We start from the raw sequence: 15,006 nt of genomic DNA, 5'->3' as shown, positions 1-15,006 counted from the left end.
AACGCTCGTTAATAGCATCGTGTTATCATCACGTCATTGGATTAGACAAAGAACGAGTTAGAAAATTATTTAAAGTGACTCAAAATCAATTTAATAAGGCACTATAAAGATACGAAGACCACTACAATAAAGGCGGGGTCGAGGGCGTAGCCCTAAGAGGTGAAATAGAGGTATAACTCGGTGGTTCGCTTTCATAATGTTTATTTACCGAGAATTCGAACTTGTAAGTTTTTCGATGAGAGATTTTTTTCTTTTGCCAGCCGTTCCTCTACCCGTTTTTTAACTTCTTTTTCAAAGTCTGTATCGTTTTTAATTTTTTGAAGCTTTGTGCTGGTCTTTGCTCTAATTTTTTGCTTAAGCTCGTTAAATTTTGCGAGCTCTCTTGTAATCAATAAGAACTCTTCGTGCGATATATCTCCGTCGTTGATGGCTTAAGACACGTATTCTTCAATCGTGTTAAGTTTGGAGTCTGCTAATATCTTAATCTGGTCGTGCTTTTTTAGCTTGGCGGATAATCGCTTAGACGCGATTCTAAGCAGAATATCTACACCAAAAGCGCCTATAAACGTTCCTTCTAGCACCAATCCAACGGGGGCTGATATAACACCCAATAGAGCGGGAATACTGAAAGCCCCCGCTATAGCCCCCAATCCTTCTAATCCTATCTCTACGTAATTAATAGTGTCGATCATTCTCTTTATTTTTTTATAAGTGCGCCCTCGGTGGTCTCTCTCTTTCAAGATTAAAGATCGAATCTCTTCAATCTTTTTAAGTCTGTACACTTTTGTTTCTTCGTTACTATGTAATTGGAGTACATCTCCAGAAATATCGGGGTATAACGCCTTACCATCTACACTCATGTTTTTAATATTAAAAAAAATTAAAATTAAAAGATCTCCAACTCGATAATGATACCCTCACCCTTATTGTTGAATACCTGTCCTTTTTCACCGCTGATAGAAAATGTCAGTTTGTCGATTATACCGTTTTTAAGATTTTTGAATCCCTCGGCTCTATCAATATCGGGTTTGGGCGTAGCCACGGGTACGATTTTTAAGATGTCAGAAGGACGACCAGTAAAAAAGTTTTCACTCGTACTTAATTGCGGGCAGCGAATAAACAAAAATTTAAACGGATTAACGTCGTAAGACCCCGTATACACCACTTTGCATACCAGTCTTCCTTTGGGTAAATTGAGTAATCGAGATACTTCTCTGTTCAAGGGCAATTTGAGATTTACGTCGGTTATCACCAATGTCACCTTTTTAGATTCTCTAAATATTCGAAAACTTACCCCGGGTATAGAATTTAAAATGAAATCGAACCAATCGACGTCGTACCACCCGGTGCTATGATGACCGAACCGATACTTCCGAGTGGTAACGGCGCTAAATGACTCGGAGGAATAAAATCGAAATCATCACCCGTCACGATAAGACTTCCTCTTATAATCACCCTGCTTCTCTACTATCTCTCAACTCGCTCAACTCGCTCGCACCCATTTCTCCTTCAATAAACTTTAAAGCCAATTCCTCACCTTCAAAGATTTTTCTTTCTCTAACAAATAATATTCTTACTAAAGATTGAAGCGTATTAAGTTCTAATTCAGTTTTTGGTATTTCTGAAGACATGGCGGCTAAAATCACCCCTCGCCGTTCAGCTATAATAGCTCTTTTTCTTTTGTTTGATTCTAAAACGGATTCTAGTTTATCGTCTTCGTACGCTTTTATAAGATCGTTTATAGTTTTTTGTAAAACATTTCCATCGTTAATTAAAAAGTGGTATGGTATATCGGATAACAATCGCTCGATAAAATCTCTATCCGGCGTTTTTATGTGTACATCTGAAAGAAACTCCGGGGGTATGAGGGGAGGTTTATCTTTGGTAAACGCGGGTCTCCCATCTATTTGCGTAAACCAATCAATCTCCGTGGCGCTGGAAATATTAAAATATCCGGCGTTAAACAACACCCTTTTTACGCGTACAGATTTTTGACCGTTTAAATTATCTACAACGTCTTCTAATTTAAACGTCTGCTCATTTTGAAACAAGTGAAACGAATGCATTTATTTTAAAGTCTTAATCAGGTAACGAGACAAGTAAATCAAAATGTAGCTAAACGACAAGCTACCACCCAAGCGCATGTACTAGACAGTCCGTATCTCACTGGCGAACTCGAGATTACGGTCAACGCGTCTAACACGTTTTTAACCTCGTTTCCCGACTTAATCTCGGACTATAAAATATCTCGCCTCAATACCAACGATGCTTTACTTCGTTGGAAAATAGACCCCATGTCTTTTTATCAAAATCAGTTAAACTTTGCGATCTATTGCGCTACAACGGGCTGTGGTGTTGGAATCGATATTTTAAACTCGAACAACCGTTACGTTGAAGCCTTATTTAATTTTCATCTATACTTTACGGTTAGAAGGATATTAAACGACATGGCCATAGCAATACCGGGAGAAGACTCGTTTGACGCTCTCAGCAACATCTATGATCGTGGAGCATTTACCAACATCTGTCGGACGTTTGCCATTGATCAAAATAAGTCTTTTAAACAGACGAGAGATCAAAAGACTTATGGCTTAGGTCGGCTTTTTCTTTGGAACGAAAAAACAAAATCGTTTGTACTCTTGCCATTAGACTATGATACAAACACGACCACACTCGACGATTTTATCATCCCCACGGGTGATAAAAATTGGGGTTTAGACGATCCACAAAAACACGATGCTTTTTTTAAGCATTGGAAGGGTTATCTCGAACAACACGACATCGTCAAAATGGCTTGGTTAGATTTTATACCCGCCAAGAGTTCGTTTACCTCCGCGGGAATCATAAAGATCAACGAATCGATCAGATCTTACGTGTACGCTTTACTCGGTGCGCAGGCTCAAACAAAAACGAGCGTATTAACACAGGGCACAGGATTAGACGCTCAGAGACAATTTAACGTCATCGTTGAAGATATCATCAATGCAGTAGACGACATGGAAACGAGTATCGATCAATTTCAAGACTCTTTGCAGTATGCCAGAACGCCTTTAAATTTTGTCGTGAAACCGGGGTTGTATTTAATTCCATCTGATATGAACTTGAGGGTTGGAACGCACGACGGCTATAACAACAATCTTCAAATCGCTACCCAGAGTATGAAAACTGGTTTGGTGTTAGATTTAAACTCACAACCTCAGCCGGACGACTCTTTTGATGACACCGATGACGTCGCGCCACCAACACCCCCAGAGCCTATGACGAACGATATTGTATCGCCAACACCAGCACCAGCACCAACACTAACACCAGCACCAACACCAACACTAACACCGGCACCAGCACCAACACTAACACCAGCACCAACACCAACACTAACACCAGCACCAGCACCAACACCTACAGTTTTAGCCCAAGAACCCACGAAACTACAAACTCACCAAGACGAAAAACTATCGTTGACGGTAGGAATATTAGCTATCGTTGGCATGGGTATTTTAGCTTACGAGGCAACGCGATAAGTCACACTCTAATCACAACACACAAAAAAAATAAGCCTTACCAACTTAGTGCTGGTAAGGCTTATTTTTTTTGTTTAAACTTGATTACAACTATTACTACCATCGTTTTTGCAGGTACGCAAACACCAAGGCTCCCACACCCAAAAACAAAGCCCACACGTGTTCGGCCAACCACGATACGGACTTACTCAGCGCGTTAAATATCCAACTTAGTACACTGCCTATGATACCCGGCAGAGCACCCAACGCGCTCACTCCGAGTTTTTGAAGAGCAGATGCAAAATTAGCGAGTTGTTTTGAAATCCACTCTTTGATACCGCCTTTTGGTGTTGGTGTTGGCGATGGTGCGGGTGGGGCACCCGCACCTCTCACGCTAGCGACGATGCTACTCACTATGGTGCTGATGGCTAAACTCAAAGCGGCTAAAATACTCACTACGGTCACACCTTGTTCTCTAAACAGAGTTCTAATCTTTTCTGCCAGAGTCGTGTCGTCGCCTAATATTTTATTAATCGTTTCTTTGATTCTAACAATCTGACTTTTGAGCCCTCGTTCGTTGGTTTTTGCGGCTTCTAATCTGGCGGATCTTTCAACGTTCAAGTCGCTCAATTTATCGTTTAACTCTCGTCGACCCTCTTCGCTGTGAGATTCGTCGAGTTCTTGTCTCGTGGCTGCAATCTCTCGGTCCAGTTCTGTGAGATGCGATAAATTAAGTTCTAGGTTACCTCTCAACGTCTGAAGAGTTTTATCTAAACCCTGGAGTTCTCTGTAATTCAATCCTTCCGTTTGAGCGCCGGTGTCGTGTTCTAAATCGTCTATAATCTCGATTACCTCATCGGTGACTCTGGGTAGTTCTGTCATGGGGATACTCTCAGGTTGTATCGATCGCAGTTGTTGACTTTGATCGTCACTGAGTGTCTTACGTTCGTAATGCGTAAAGCCTAATTCCTTTCTAATAAAATCTCTACCGTTTAAACCCATCTTTCTTACATTTAACTCTATAGTCCTCAGAGTCAAGAATCTGTCTGGTTTTCTTTGATCCGTTAACCTTAGTAAGCCTTTACCAGTGTCATAAAATAAACAGTCTTTTTTGAGAATAAATTTTTCGTATCTCGGAGATATTGGTTTTTCGTATATGTTATAAGTATCGTAAAACTCATCAACGCGCCCATTAGTGACCATGTTTCTTCCTTGATCTAAAACGTTATCTATGTCGGTAGTGAGGATTGGTGGTGCAGGAGTATCAAAGTTGTTGTCCAGATTGGTCTCTGCTACATCATCGTCGTTATCATCTTCATCGTAATCGTAATCATCAACGGGGTCAAAGTCAAATCCTCCTTCAGCCATTTATTTAATAAACCTATTTAAATTATACCGTTTTCATTATACTGTCCGGTAGTATACCCTGGGCCACCAACCAATTTTGCGTGGCCAGAGCTCCACTTATAATACCCGTCAATTTACCCGCATCTTCTACGCTTAGTTTGCTTAAATCCGGCGCTTTCATTTTGAGTAGTTTATTTCCTACCATGGCGTATCCCATCGAAAGACCCGATATGACGGCTCCGTGATAAATCGTATTAGCTATTCCGTTGGTGTCAAAGTTACTCATCGTTTTTAATATAACAATTTTTAAATTGCTGGTTTATTCCATGTCTAGCGTTTTGAGGGCGCTGGGTGTAGTGGGTTGCGTGACTACCGGCACTGGCTGTACTACCGGCGCAGTTGCCTTACTTGTTAGTACCAGCAACCCCACTCCTATTATAGACGCTATAGCCCCCCACATCACCCAAGAGTTGTAGTCCGGTGAGCTCGTAGCTTCGTCCGATGTTACGTTCATTTTTGCTAATTTTAATTTCATCTGTCTATTGTGCTCGGCTAAAGCTTTACCCTGCTGTATTCGTTTAGGATTTTTAGTCTTGGTCACTCTCGTTACCGTCGGTGTCGACGTTGTTTTTATCGGTTGGGGCGTCTCTGTCTCTGCTGGTTGAGCTGCAGGCGTTGCTGTCGCTGCTTTCTGATCTTCCATTTATTATATTAGGTTTATTAAATTTCAAATGTTTTGTTGTGATAATCGTAGCAACAAGGGGTGATATAAGAGTTCCGTACTTGTAACAAACGTCGCTCAACATACCAGCCATACTCGCGCTTATAATAGGATCAGAACTCAAGTCGTTGGTGAGTTCTTTTTCAGAATCTATAGTGACGTTATATCCTAAAACTTGTACGGGTGTAACAACAGCTAACACTCTCGAAAATAGACTTAAAGTGTATTTACCAACAGTTTGAACAATTTCATTTCCAAATTTAGTTTCGTACAGATGATATAATTTGTCGAGTTCTTTGCTGTCAAGAGCTTCGATATGTTTAACGGTGTATTCCTTTCCCAAGTATTTGCTAGAGTTTCCGGCTGCTACGACACCGCCCAAACGATCTTTATGTTCTGCGTTGTGATCTTGTTCGTTCGTTAAAGTCAGTTTTAGGTCCTCCATTTAATTAGAAAGGAATTTAATTTTGTTGTAGCTTTTGCCACTTTGTTACAAAAGCGAAGGTATTCGTAGGTGTAAAACGATAGATGGTAAGCGATATGACGATAATAGCCAAAAACTGCAAATACTCGAATATTGCTATCATTTATTAACAACAAAATATATTTTGTTGACGTTTGTTGATCAGCAAATTGTAATACATGTGTAGTTTGTTGAATAGGCTGCTACTCAGCTAGCTATTAATTGTTACTCACCTAGTTAGTAATTGTTACTCACCTAGTTATTAATTGTTACTCAACTAGCTGTTAATTGTTACTCACCTAGTTATTAATTGTTACTCACCTAGTTATTAATTGTTACTCACCTAGTTATTAATTGTTACTCACCTAGCTACTCAAGTAGCTCGTAACTAACTGGAGGTTCGGTGTATACGACCAATTTACTATATTTCACATCTCTTTTTATCTTTGCAGTAAAATAAAGCCAACAAATCCGTGTTTTCTCTATAATCTTTTAAAACGCTGTTGTACTTTTGAGTCAAAAACCAACAGCTGTGATTGACGTGTCTTCCGCTAAACGCCATCTTGCTTAGCGCGCACGTCTTTTTACGATATTTAATCTCTTGATCCGAAGAGCAATCATCCACGATAAACAGCGTGGGAACACCTTCGAATATTTTCCTGTAAAAATCGATCGCTTCGTTGAGCGTCATCTTGTACAATTCCGGATCGCAGAGGTATACCTCGGGATCTGCGTGAATCCACTTTCTTTCGATGTACGTTTTGTTTTTAAATATGGTAGGGCAAATGATGACTATCGCTTCAAATGTATTTTTATAGTCTGACTCTAACAGATCCAAAATCCATTTGGTTTTACCCGAATTTGTTTTGCCGACGATTAAAGCGCAATGCGGTTGTGTCATTTTAACTTAACAGAGATTTAAAATTTCCGTCTTCCAAGTTCAATTGAGCATCCATGACTAAAACTACGTACATCGTGAGGTCACCTTGACTTTCGGCTTCTCTGTTAAATTGAATGTTGATGCCACCTCCGTCTCCGAGTTTCCTACCGGATCCGTGAGCGGAATTGTCGTCGTTACTTCTAAGATCGAGCCACAGACCGTACTTGTCTTTTAGGTAGTCTCCGAGGTCAAAACCCGTCAAATTTAAGTCTTTAGCTACTCCGCGCCCGCTTTCGGTATCGCTGTCTCCAAAGAACTTGTTAATTTCATTCCAGTGTTGATACTGAAACATTCCTTGACTGTAGAGTTGATTGGGTTTACCTTCTACAGTCACCGATGTTTTGGTTATTTTTGGATTATAAAATCGCTGCGGATTTTTGACCGTGGGATCTTGAAACAAAAACAAAATACCCTTGAGACTCCTGATAGGTTGATTGACGCTGACGTTCCAAAGCGTGTCCGATTTGTTGACGGATCTAACTTCTAGCGAGTGGATTTTATCAAACAGATATTGCATTAACCCCTTGTGTTTATTTCTGATGGTGATAGCTAGGTCTCTGTTGGTCACCACTTCGTATTCGAGAGACAAGTCTGAGATAGAATACATCGCCGCCGTATCTGAACTGTTGACTACTTTTTCGTGATCGTTAAACTTTATCTCGTACGTCAGAGGTTGTTTTAAACCGCTGGGGTAAAAAGGGTGATGCGAAGTCAGTATGTCAATGTCTAGGGGAATACAATATCTGTTACCATAGGCATCCGCGATAGCCTGATCTTTACCATTGTTGGCACCCGCGCTAGCATCTTGAGCTCCCATTCTTAGTTTAGACACGTTTTCTTTTTCTATGCCCGAGTACGCCATGTTTCGAGTTGTCGAGCTGTTGATCCAATTGTCTTTAAAGTTGTGATACACGTCGGCGTGACGATAACTCACGATTTCGTGACCTTGAAGCCTGACGCTGATTTCGCTGACTAAATTACTGGCTAAATTGCTAAAAATGGTTCTATTGTCGTCGCTTCCACCGTCGAGTTCTAAACTAAAAGCTAATTTACAAGTGCCGGGTACGATCACGTCGTCTACGCCCAATTGAGGAAACTTAACTCTCAGCGTTTGCCCAGCCGATATACTACTAGGATTGTGGGTAATGACCACCTCTTTTCTTTCGCCCTTGATAGATCTAATCGAACGCTAGCCGAGAGACTGTTTGGTCATCAGTACGCTCAAGAAATGTTAAGTCCCGAGAGTAGAAACACGCAATGGGTCGAGCGATTACCCAGCGTGATCAAGGCTATAAACGACGAAACGACAAGATTAATAGCTAAAGCGCCGTCAGAGGCGGTTAAACTAGAACAGGTCCGACAATCGCCGGCTTACCCCGTTAAAACAAAATAGCAGAATTAACCGCAAGACGCCATGGTTAGATATTTATATTACCCGGGCGAGCAAGAGGGTGGAACCTCGAGAAGAGCCACGGATCCCATTTGGAGCGTAGACATCTTCAACGTGGAAAAAAGAACGAGTCAATTTAAAATAATTGAAGGTAAAAAAGTCACGACGGGTCCTACTCTTTATTACCTTCAAAACGGCCCAAAAAGGAGTTTTGTGAGACAAGAGCTTCAAGTCGTACCCGAGGACACGCACTTACCACCTAATTAATATCTAGATTGCGGTGACCATAAGCGAGCGTGTGTACTCCATCCGGTAAAATGTACCTCTTTGTGTCCAACGGACTCAACGATAGTTTATTTTGAGATACGGTGTAAAGGATATGATTTTCTGACCTAATGTGAGTCATGGTTTCGTAGTGAGATTTCTTGTTTAAGATGCAGTCGTAATAGTGTCGGTGTTTTAATTTCTTAGAGTTGACCGATTTTGTGACTCCCTTGGCTTTTTTCAAGTTGATGTCAGCGGTTAAAATGGAGTACATTTTAGGTCTTATACAAACAACTTCTTTGATTATTTTACCTCCAAACTCGTCTTTAAATTTACCGATGACTTTCTTATTGGTTGGATCGTACAAAGGATGATCCGTCGGATAATTCGAAAGGTCGTATTGTTGCCCGTTTTGCTGCATATCTTTGTATACGTCGTCAGTGTGCACTACGAGTACCAAACTGTCTGTATCTGTGTACATCAACCTGATTTTATCTTTGTACTTGTCTTTCAAATGGTTGTAATAAAAATCGTACATCAGCGTCTTTGAAAGATCCAAGATACTCACTCCGCAATAGATCGGTTTGTTTAACACGGTTTAAGTCTTGTACATTTCGACAAATGACAATTTGCATTCTGAAACTGACGTCGTCGTTTTGTAGCTCGGTTTCTGTATAATTTTTTCGTATTTATCTCGATCGTCATCGTTACTGTCTCTGAGTAGGTAACCGTCGATCCGGTTTCTGACGTTTTCCATCGTCTTACCAAACACGCTGTTATTCATCAGTTTAAAAAAGTCTTTCTCAAAATCAGAGGTCGCCTTTGTTCGGAGTTGCGTGTTTTTGTCTATGTAAGATGCCATCCAAGGCGCTTGTTTAAATTGCAGCACTCGATGTACCTTTTTAAGTTTCAAGCCGAGTTTGAGATACAACTGCAACGTGACGTAGTGCAAAACTTATTTTTGTTTAGGATTAAGGGTACACGTTAAGTTTGCACGTTGCTACTAGGTTCGGTATCCAATAACTCGTTTTGATAATTAGACATCCATTCTTTTGGTATGACGATATTTTCTGGCGCTAGGGGGTAATCGTTGTGCAGGTCGTGGAGATTGTTCGGGTAATCGAGGTCTACTTCAAAGCAGTAACCGGTGTTTGACGTTTTCCTGAGAGATAATATCTTGGACTCAGTAAACGTTTTTGTAGACGCCCATTTAAAGTCTTTGTACGGCAGGTATTGACTCATGGCCCAGCCGTACAGATTGTTTGCATCGAGGTAGGTGATGTAACTCGACGGCTCGTTTGGGTTATGGTCGGGTAGGTATTTGTTGTTGGCTTTGTGGTATCTCATACCACCCACGCTCGAGATACCACCTCTTTTTGCCTTTTCAAAAAATAAATGTTTGTCTACGTCTTGCAATAGTTCGAGTTTAACTTCAGAGTGTTTTAACAAGGCATCCCACGACAATCCTGGTGCTGTGTAGTAATTAGCAGGATCTAACGCGTAGTTTGTAATACACGTTTTCCTAAAGTTTTCAAATACGCATGCCAGTAATAACGTATCGGTAGTGACGTACAAATCGTGATATTCCCCCATGTTTTTAACCTTAAACTCGTTCCACGTCAGTTTAGCTCTGTCGTAGTCCTCTCGCGATATATTTTCGTCTTTAAGGCTGCTGTAAAATTGTTCGATGGGAGGTAGGCTGGTCTCTTGAAATCTGTCAAACGAGTCCATGTATTCATACGGATAAACTCCTTTTTGTAACAACGAGTCGATATTTTGACGATTAAAATGTTCTCTGAGTAGTTTCAACGACTCTCTCGGACAAGCTTTAGATAATCTATCTAACGAAGACGCCATAAAATTAAACGAGTCTATAAATCGCATATTTCCGATCGAAAACGAAATATACTTTTCGAATTTCTAGCGATAACTTGTATTTCCTTGTCATCGTATTCTGAAATACTCTGCATGATCAAGTGAGCGTCGTAATTTTGCAGATTGTGAAAGACGACCGGTATGGGGGTAAAACCTGGTTTAACTTGTAATTTTAGATTGCAGTAGGCGTGCGCGGCACCTCTATATCTACCCGTGACGTGGCAGTGATCTCTCACCTTTCTAAATTTGTTGATTTTCTTTTTGCAGTCGAGGCATTTATACTCGGTAAATCCATTTTTGTTTTCGTACTGATGTTCTTTTATTTGTTTTTCTGTTTTTGGTTTTTTGGGTTTCTGGCACTGACAGTTGCTCGAGTAATTGGGATAAATTGGTTTCTCGCAAATCCAACACGTGTTTGTTTTATCATGATGTTCTTTAGCTCGCGCGTTAAATTTCATGGGTTGGTTTTTTTTAAATATGCAATTTATGTCGCTTTGTATTTTTAACATTTTATGTACAAACTTTGATGCGGCATCTTTACCTCTATAAGTCTCTTGATACGCATTGGTGCCGTCGCATCTAACTACTACCAACGAGTAACCGCTTGCTTTGTGAATGTTTGTCTTTTGCGTGTTGTCCTTTTTAGCGTCCGAGTTTTTTTCTAATATCGATTCAAAGTCGGCGTAAACTACAAACGGTGCTTTTTGTTTAAACCTGTAGTTTTTAAATTCTAATATTGGCACATCGTTTTCGTCGACTATCCACTCGTTATTTACATATTTTCGCTTAGCGGTAGGAAATACAATCTTTGACGGATGTGTATCTATACCGTTACAATCAGTCATGTGTCTATCTAATTTTACTTGCGTTCTATAATGACACAGGCACCTTCGACAAAAATATTTCTTACTTTTATGTTTTGTAACGTTGTAAATCAATCTCGAAAAATTATTTATCCAGCAGTAGTGATGCTTGTCGCCCTCAGAAAACAAAAACAGATCGATAGGCCGTGACTCTGCTTTGTAGTTTTTAGACACGTATAACGGATATATTTCCCCCTCATAACCGTATACGTTTATCGTTAAATTATTTTGTCTTTCTATCTTTGGTATCTGGTCGATCGGTGTTGGAAAGTCTACGCCTTTAAATTTGAGTCCGTCGTCTTTGGTGTATACAACAGGTTCTTCTTTATGAATTTTATATTTAGGATCGTTTTTTATGTTTTTTTTTTACTTTATCCGTATACAAGCCAAGAGCAGCTCTCAAACACCATCTCAAACACTCGTCGTCTTTGTTTTTAATGTTAATCATTGCCGTTTTCTGTTTGATACATTTTGGTAGGTCAATATAAGAACTACCTCTCACGGGGTTAAACCTGTTGATGTTAATATACAACGCCATTATCTGTTTTAAAACCCAACCCGATCCTTGATTCGTATACCTTTCGTCCTTTTTAAATATCTGGTCGATGTCTTCTTTTAAAACCTGGTTTATTTGACTCTGATTTAAAACGACTCTCTGATCGGTAAAATGTGTAGCTTCGATCGTTTCTATCGTACCATCCGGTTTGGTTTTTTCGTATTTTATTTTGATTGTGAGCTCCATTTTTAAACCTCTCAGCTCTCTCAATTCTGACTTGATTTTATTTACAATTTGATCTTTGTGCGTATCAAAAAACTTGACTAAATCGTCGTTAAAAAGTCTAGGAATCAGTTCCCAGTTTCTGAAGTTGTTTCTAAATCTCCTCGTCGCTCTGAACTCAGCCTCTTGAAAATCCTCGGGTTGCCTAGAGTTTGAATCGCCGAGAGTATATCTTTTTTCAAAAATCGACCTTTATAACCCGACGGGTTATATTCTAGATCATAATCGTCTACAATCTGTTTGAGCTCATGTAGTTTCTTTTTCCTCAAGTTTCTAAATTGAGCTTTGTATTTTTTTATCCCGTTGATGTAGACTTTACGTGTAAGAGCAACATTTTGATTGTACGGTACATTATATCGCTGGACGTCATCGCGCAGCGTGGCTTTATTCCATCTAGAAAATCCCTTAACGATTGGCTTAATCATATCCATCATTTATATATATCAATATAATTTTTTTAAATTTTTTAAGAGGTCAGACTTTTAGATTTATAAGCAATCAGACTCACCAGCTGGACAGAGAGAGATCTTCAAGACGAGAGATATTAGTCCCCGGTTTTGGCTTGGGGCTGAGACTGAGATATTGGGAGGGAGATCATTGGGAGGGGGCAAGAGGGGGTGGAGACGGGGGTGGGGGAGGGGAGGGAGAGGGGATCATTGGGAGGGGGCGGGTGGGGGTAAAGTCTGGTACCCTCCCTTCTCCCCATTGGCCCTGTACTACCCCCAGACCTATGGCAAAGTCTGGTATCCCCCACTTATACCTACTAGACAGGCACATTAATGGACTTACTATTCACATTTCAGTTCCCGTTTAGCCCCTGAATTTCTGTTTCGCAAAAATTCTTGCGGGGAAGTACCACAACGTCATTGTATCGTACTTCCTCAATCCTTTTACTTTCAAAACCACATGCACTGAGTGGTGTATGTATTTCTTCATAGGTTGTTGTTTCTAACAGGAAATGGGTTCACAGTTCAGATGGTCGGATAAACGAGTAAACGAGAGCATTACTAGTGTTCATGCGTTTTGCACAAACACGAAAACAGTCGTTTGGTCCAAGCCAATGAAAAGCTCTGATTTGCTTGCTCCGCCCCTAAGCTTCACCCACCACGAACGTAAGTACGTCCACGTTTGTATCTCACAATAGACCTGTTCAACCGAGAATGATAAGTTATGAAAATAAGGGCCGTGAGGCGAAAGCGTAAGCGGCCCCATTGGAAATATACACAACTGGGGTCCAAACATTTGAGTCATTTTCTATTTTGAAACTGTCCAGGATAAAAATGTGATTCCGGGTAACATCCAACAAATAGTGGGCCGATTCGCGGGCTGAATCCCGCGGGCTGGGCAAGCTGAGCCACCAGGCGGACAAAGTGGTTTTCACATTTCTTAAATCAATAATTATGTATCATTATAATGCACATAACTTTAACAAGAAGAGCAATAAGAAATCGTGGAGCTCTGTTCAATTCAATTCGTCTATTATTCCATTTAATGACTGAAGATTAGTGACACAAATTTGAAATATGACGAAATTTTGGGAAATTGGCCTAGGATATTTATCGTCATATTTTAATTTAACAAACTTAACAATCGTGACTATTTCCCACTATTACTTCCTTATGCGTAGCCACTATATGAAACTTTTTGGGGTTAAGGATCATGGATATCCACTCATGCTCTCACAATGTATACCGGTTGGCATCTTTGGATGGAGAACAAGCCAGCGCAGGCCTATTTGAGTGAGCAACCCAATCAAGGTTTCAAACCTTAGTTGTTGGCCTCTATTATTTAAAACACTACATTTTGAAATGCTGAAAAAAACCCAACTTATTTTCAAAAATAAAAACAAGCACCACATCCTCTTGACATATTCACAATATATACGAGGCAACATACTTATACGTCTTTCTTAGCTATTTTGTTTTCATCTAAACCACTACTTTGCACTATTAAATTTGAACTATAAAAATATTGCCTGTACAAAACTACGTTTGACAATAATGAGTAAAACATTAATGTACACCTCATTAAGACAAGTACTTGAAATAACTAAAAGCAGAGTCATTGTACACTGAGTCATTAGACACCTTTCTCACTACATGCATTACTACTCACTTTTCCTTATGAAAGTACTGAAACTTACTAATGATAAAGAGATTCCCAGCGACTAAATTCAATTTTCTAATTATTGTCATCATATAATCACCATACGTTGCGTAAAACAAATATACATATTCAATATAATATAGCAAAATGTTATTCCATAAGTCATGTAACTCTTTCTTCAGATTCAAGGTTTTAGCCTTTGTCAATGCTAAAAATCTTTTCGCCACAAATCTACAGTACATTTTGTACTCATTTTGTATGCAAACACTTAATGAATTTAACCCACTCCCAATAAGAAAAATATAACATCATCATTTTGTTTTTCTAAGTAAATACAAAACTGATACCAAACGGTATGTTCTTGTTTTTTTCTTTGTTTTCTTTCCTATGGAGACGTCATTTGTTCATCAATACGTTAATCATTCATTAACTATACCCAAGGTAAGATCTTAAATATGAGGGTTTTTTAAGCTTGTGTGCGTCTTTCACCCACTATTTAGCACTCTTTAATTTGTGCTACAAAAACCACTGCAAAACACAAGTCGAAAACTGTGTGTACAAGATTAGTGTTTTCTCCATTAAGTATTTGAAAAAAAAATATATTAATTAAAAATAGAGCTACCCTGTAGACAAAGAAACATTAGACACTTCTCTTATTACTGGTTGACAATTTACCCTTTTAGCTATTAGTATTCAAACTAGATTATGACAAAAAGGTTATGAATACCAGGCGTGTAGCCAGGCTTTTTGTTTGCCTGT

Source organism: Patiria miniata, unplaced genomic scaffold (genome assembly GCF_015706575.1).
Source record: "Patiria miniata isolate m_02_andy unplaced genomic scaffold, ASM1570657v1 HiC_scaffold_5, whole genome shotgun sequence".
In the NCBI taxonomy this organism is placed as follows: domain Eukaryota; kingdom Metazoa; phylum Echinodermata; class Asteroidea; order Valvatida; family Asterinidae; genus Patiria; species Patiria miniata.
Note: the sequence above shows the minus strand (reverse complement) of the source record.